The sequence below is a fragment of the Triticum aestivum genome, chromosome 7D, assembly GCF_018294505.1.
Source record: "Triticum aestivum cultivar Chinese Spring chromosome 7D, IWGSC CS RefSeq v2.1, whole genome shotgun sequence".
NCBI classification, from domain to species: Eukaryota; Viridiplantae; Streptophyta; class Magnoliopsida; order Poales; family Poaceae; genus Triticum; species Triticum aestivum.
The window spans coordinates 544,461,210-544,467,993 of record NC_057814.1 but is presented as its reverse complement, the minus strand read 5'-3'; positions in this window follow the sequence as shown (position 1 = coordinate 544,467,993).

The following is a 6,784-nucleotide window of genomic DNA, read 5'->3' as shown; positions in this document are numbered from 1 at the left end:
TAGCAATGCCACTGGAGCATCGCACCGGGACCTCATACATGCCGTATGGTGTGGTGGCATGTCCGAAGAGGCGGCACGCGTCTCCGGGGTGTGGCCCCCCTCACAGACGGCGATGACACAGTAGTAGACATTCTGCGGCAATGATGCGGTGTAAATATTATTAAATACTCGGAGCGCGATAAAATTATGAGTTTTTTACACGACGTGGGCACATGTGCTATAGGACTGAAGGTAATTTTTCATAGTTTTTGGTGATGGAGAAGTATCTGAACACTTCCCTCTCCGCGGATTGCTCTTCGCGCGTCTACGACTGTGGCCGGCGGCCTCTGGGGCTAGCACATGCCGCCAAATCCTCTCACAACTCTGGAATTGTTGTGGCAGTTGCAAACGCCCGGCTCGCGTCTCCGGGGTGTGCCTCCCTCACGGACGGCGCCGCCGCCGGCACCTGGAGGGGGAAACGGACGCGTCGGGTCTACACGGATGGGGTCTTGCTGTGGCTTTGGCCCACATGTTGCTCCAAAGTGTTCCCATGGGCTGACCTAACACAACCGGGTGGAGAGTTCCACTGGTCAAACCTCGTCCGTGCAAAGTCAAAGGGCTAGATCCCGTGGTCAAACGCTACAGGGTTAGGCGGGATGGGGGCCCTGGGGGGTAGCAATGCCACTGGAGCATCGCACCGGGCCCTCATACATGCCGTACGGTGTGGTGGCATGTCCGAAGAGGCGGCACGCGTCTCCGGGGAGTGGCCCACCTCACGGACGGCGATGACATAGTAGTAGACGTTCTGCGGTAACGATGCGGCATGAATATTATTAAATACTCAGAGCGCGATAAAATCATTAGTATTTTACACGACGTGGGCACATGTGCTATAGGACTGATGGTAATTTTTCATAGCTTTTGGTGATGGAGAAGTATCTGAACACTTCCCTCTCCGCGGATTGCTCTTCGCGCGTCTATGACTGTGGCCGGTGGCCTCTGGGGGCTAGCACATGCCGCCAAATCCTCTCACAAGTCTGGAAGTGTTGTGGCGGTTCCAAACGCCCGGCACGCGTCTCCTGGGTGTGCCCCCCTGACGGATGGTGCCGCCGCCGGCACCTGGAGTGGGGAAACGGACGCGTCGGGTCTACATGGATGGGTTCTTTCTCTGGCTTTGGCCCAGATGTTGCTCCAAAGTGTTCCTATGGGCTGACCTAACACAACCGGGCGGAGAGTTCCACTGGTCAAAGCCCGTCCGTGCAAAGTCAAAGGGCTAGATCCCGTGGTCAAACGCTACAGGGATAGGCGGGACGGGGGCCCTCGGGGGGTAGCAATGCCACTGGAGCATCCCACCGGGCCCTCATACATGTCGTACGGTGTGGTGGCATGTCCGAAGAGGCGGCACGCATCTCCGGGGTGTGGCCCCCCTCACGGACGGCGATGACACAGTAGTAGACATTCTGCGGCAATGATGCGGTGTGAATATTATTAAATACTCGGAGCGCGATAAAATTATGAGTTTTTTACACGACGTGGGCACATGTGCTATAGGACTGAAGGTAATTTTTGATAGTTTTTGGTGATGGAGAAGTATCTGAACACTTCCCTCTCCGCGGATTGCTCTTCGCGCGTCTACGACTGTGGCCGGCGGCCTCTGGGGGCTAGCACATGCCGCCAAATACTCTCACAACTCTGGAATTGTTGTGGCAGTTGCAAACGCCCGCACGCGTCTCCGGGGTGTGCCTCCCTCACGGACGGCGCCGCCGCCGGCACCTGGAGGGGGAAACGGACGCATCGGGTCTACACGGATGGGGTCTTGCTGTGGCTTTGGCCCACATGTTGCTCCAAAGTGTTCCCATGGGCTGACCTAACACAACCGGGTGGAGAGTTCCACTGGTCAAAGCTCGTCCGTGCAAAGTCAAAGGGCTAGATCCCGTGGTCAAACGCTACAGGGTTAGGCGGGACGGGGGCCCTCAGGGGTAGCATTGCCACCGGAGCATCGCGCCGGGCCCTCATACATGTCGTACGGTGTGGTGGCATGTCCGATGAGGCGGCACGCGTCTCCGGGGTGTGGCCCCCCTCACGGACGGCGATGACACAGTAGTAGATGTTCTGTGGCAATGATGCGGTGTGAATATTATTAAATACTCGAAGCGCGATAAAATTATGAGTTTTTTACACGACGTGGGCACATGTGCTATAGGACTGAAGGTAATTTTTCATAGTTTTTGTGATGGAGAAGTATATGAACACTTCCCTCTCCGGGGATTGCTCTTCGCGTGTCTACGAGTGTGGCCGGCGGCCTCCGGGGGCTAGCACATGCCGCCAAATCTTGCGTAGGCGGCCTCTCACAAGTCTGGAAGTGTTGTGGCCATTGCAAAACCCCGGCCCGCGTCTCCGAGGTGTGCCCCCCTCACGGACAGCGCCGCCGCCGGCACCGGGAGGGGGGAAACGGACGCGTCGGGTCTACACGGATGGGGTCTTGCAGTGGCTTTGTCCCGGATGTTGCTCCAAAGTGTTCCTATGGGCCGACCTAACACAACCGAGTGGACAATTCCACAGGTCAAAGCCCGTCCGTGCAAAGTCAAAGGGCTGGATCCCGTGGTCAAACGCTACAGGGTTAGGCGGGACGGGGGCCCTGGGGGGGTAGCAATGCCACTGGAGCATCGCACCGGGCCCTCATACATGCCGTACGGTGTGGTGGCATGTCCGAAGAGGTGGCACGCGTCTCCGGGGAGTGGCCCACCTCACGGACGGCGATGACACAGTAGTAGACGTTCTGCGGTAACGATGCGGCATGAATATTATTAAATACTCGGAGCGTGATAAAATCATTAGTATTTTACACGACGTGGGCACATGCGCTATAGGAATGATGGTAATTTTTCATAGCTTCTGGTGCTGGAGAAGTATCTGAACACTTCCTTCTCCGCGGATTGCTCTTCGCGCGTCTACGACTGTGGCCGGTGGCCTCTGGGGGCTAGCACATGCCGCCAAATCCTCTCACAAGTCTGGAAGTGTTGTGGCGGTTGCAAACTCCCGGCACGCGTCTCCGGGGTGTGCCCCCCTGACGGATGGCGCCGCCGCCGACACCTGGAGTGGGAAAACGGACGCGTCGGGTCTACATGGATGGGTTCTTTCTCTTGGTTTGGCCCAGAAGTTACTCCAAAGTGTTCCTATGGGCTGACCTAACACAACCAGGTGGAGAGTTCCACTGGTCAAAGCCCGTCCGTGCAAAGTCAAAGGGCTAGATCCCGTGGTCAAACGCTACAGGGTTAGGCGGGACGGGGGCCCTCGGGGGGTAGCAATGCCACTGGAGCATCCCACCGGGCCCTCATACATGTCGTACGGTGTGGTGGCATGTCCGAAGAGGCGGCACGCGTCTCCGGGGTGTGGCCCCCCTCACAGACGGCGATGACACAGTAGTAGACGTTCTGCGGCAATGATGCGGTGTGAATATTATTAAAGACTCGGAGCGCGATAAAATTATAAGTTTTTTACACGACGTGGGCACATGTGCTATAGGACTGAAGGTAATTTTTCATAGTTTTTGGTGATGGAGAAGTATCTGAACACTTGCCTCTCCAAGGATTGCTCTTCGCGTGTCTACGACTGTGGCCGGCGGCCTCCGGGGGCTAGCACATGCCGCCAAATCTTGCGTAGGCGGCCTCTCACAAGTCTGGAAGTGTTGTGGTGATTGCAAACGCCCGGCCCGCGTCTCCGAGGTGTGCCCCCCTCACGGACGGCGCCGCCACCGGCACCTGGAGGGGGGAAACGGACGCGTCGGGTCTACACGGATGGGGTCTTGCAGTGGCTTTGGCCCGGATGTTGCTCCAAAGTGTTCCTATGGGCTGACCTAACACAACCGGGTGGACAGTTCCACTGGTCAAAGCCCGTCCGTGCAAAGTCAAAGGGCTAGATCACGTGGTCAAACGCTACAGGGTTAGGTGGGACGGGGGCCCTGGGGGGTAGCAATGCCACTGGAGCATCGCACCGGGCCCTCATACATGCCGTATGGTGTGGTGGTATGTCCGAAGAGGCGGCACGCGTCTCCAGGTTGTGGCCCCCCTCACGGACGGCGATGACACAGTAGTAGACGTTCTGCGGTAACGATGCGGCGTGAATATTATTAAATACTCGGAGAGCGATAAAATCATGAGTTTTTTACACGACGTGGGCACATGTGCTATAGGACTGATGGTAATTTTTTATAGTTTTTGGTGATGGAGTAGTATCTGAACACTTCCCTCTCCGCGGATTTCTCTTCGCGCGTCTACGACTGTGGCCGGCGGCCTCTGGGGGCTAGCACATGCCGCCAAATCCTCTCACAAGTCTGGAATTGTTGTGCCGGTTGCAAACGCCCGGCACGCGTCTCCTGGGTGTGCCTCCCTCACGGACGGCGCCGCCGCCGGCACCTGGAGGGGGAAACGGACGCGTCGGGTCTACACGGATGGGGTCTTGCTGTGGCTTTGGCCCAGATGTTGCTCCAAAGTGTTCCCATGGGCTGACCTAACACAACCGGGTGGAGAGTTCCACTGGTCAAAGCTCGTCCGTGCAAAGTCAAAGGGCTAGATCCCGTGGTCAAACGCTACAGGGTTAGGCGGGACGGGGGCCCTCGGGGGTAGCATTGCCACCGGAGCATCGCGCCGGGCCCTCATACATGTCGTACGGTCTGGTGGCATGCCCGATGAGGCGGCACGCGTCTCCGGGGTGTGGCCCCCTCACGGACGGCGATGACACAGTAGTAGATGTTCTACGGCAATGATGCGGTGTGAATATTATTAAATACTCGAAGCGCGATAAAATTATGAGTTTTTTACACGACGTGGGCACATGTGCTATAGGACTGAAGGTAATTTTTCATAGTTTTTGGTGATGGAGAAGTATCTGAACACTTCCCTCTCCGGGGATTGCTCTTCGCGTGTCTACGAGTGTGGCCGGCTGCCACTGGGGGCTAGCACATGCCGCCAAATCTTGCGTAGGCGGCCTCTCACAAGTCTAGAAGTGTTGTGGCGATTGCAAACGCCCGGCCCGCGTGTCCGATGTGTGCCCCCCTCACGGACCGCGCCGCCGCCGGCACCAGGAGGGGGGAAACGGACGCGTCGGGTCTACACGGATGGGGTCTTGAAGTGGCTTTGGCCCGGATGTTGCTCCAAAGTGTTCCTATGGGCTGACCTAACACAACCGGGTGGACAGTTCCACTGGTCAAAGCCCGTCCGTGCAAAGTCAAAGGGCTAGATCCCGTGGTCAAACGCTACAGGGTTAGGCGGGACGGGGGCCCTGGGGGGTAGCAATGCCACTGGAGCATCGCACCGGGCCCTCATACATGCCATACGGTGTGGTGGCATGTCCGAAGAGGCGGCACGCGTCTCCGGGGTGTGGCCCCCCTCACGGACGGCGATGACACAGTAGTAGACGTTCTGCGGTAACGATGCGGCATGAATATTATTAAATACTCGGAGCGCGATAAAATCGTTAGTATTTTACACGACGTGGGCACATGTGCTATAGGACTGATGGTAATTTTTCATAGCTTTTGGTGATGGAGAAGTATCTGAACAATTCCCTCTCCGCGGATTGCTCTTCGCGCGTCTACGACTGTGGCCGGTTTCCTCTGGGGGCTAGCACATGCCGCCAAATCCTCTCACAAGTCTGGAAGTGTTGTGGCGGTTGCAAACGCCCGGCACGCGTCTCCGGGGTGTGCCCCCCTGACGGACGGCGCCGCCACCGGCACCTGGAGTGGCGAAACGGACGCGTCGGGTCTACACGGATGGGGTCTTTCTCTGGCTTTGGCCCAGATATTGCTCCAAAGTGTTCCTATGGGCTGACCTAACACAACCGGGTGGAGAGTTCCACTTGTCAAAGCCCGTCCGTGCAAAGTCAAAGGGCTAGATCCCATGGTCAAACGCTACAGGGTTAGGCGGGACGGGGGCCCTCGGGGGGTAGCAATGCCACTGGAGCATCCCACCGGGCCCTCATACATGTCATACGGTGTGGTGGCATGTCCGAAGAGGCGGCATGCGTCTCCGAGGTGTGGCCCCCCTCACGAACGGCGATGACATAGTAGTAGACGTTCTGCGGTAACGATGCGGCATGAATATTATTAAATACTCGGAGCGCGATAAAATCATTAGTATTTTACACGACGTGGGCACATGTGCTATAGGACTGATGGTAATATTTCATAGCTTTTGGTGATGGAGAAGTATCTGAACACTTCCCTCTCCGCGGATTGCTCTTCGCGCGTCTACGACTGTGGCCGGTGGCCTCTGGGCTAGCACATGCCGCCAAATTCTCTCACAAGTCTGGAAGTGTTGTGGCGGTTGCAAACGCCCGGCACGCGTCTCCGGGGTGTGCCCCCCTGACGGACGGCGCCGCCGCCGGCACCTGGAGTGGCGAAACGGACGCGTCGGGTCTACACGGATGGGGTCTTTCTCTGGCTTTGGCCCAGATGTTGCTCCAAAGTGTTCCTATGGGCTGACCTAACACAACCGGGTGGAGAGTTCCACTGGTCAAAGCCCGTCCGTGCAAAGTCAAAGGGCTAGATCCCGTGGTCAAACGCTACAGGGTTAGGCGGGACGGGGGCCCTCGGGGGGTAGCAATGCCACTGGAGCATCCCACCGGGCCCTCATACATGTCATACGGTGTGGTGGCATGTCCGAAGAGGCGGCACGCGTCTCTGGGGTGTGGCCCCCCTCACGGACGGCGATGACAAAGTAGTAGACGTTCTGCGGCAATGATGAGGTGTGAATATTATTAGATACTCGGAGCACGAAAAAATTATGAGTTTTTTACACGACGTGGG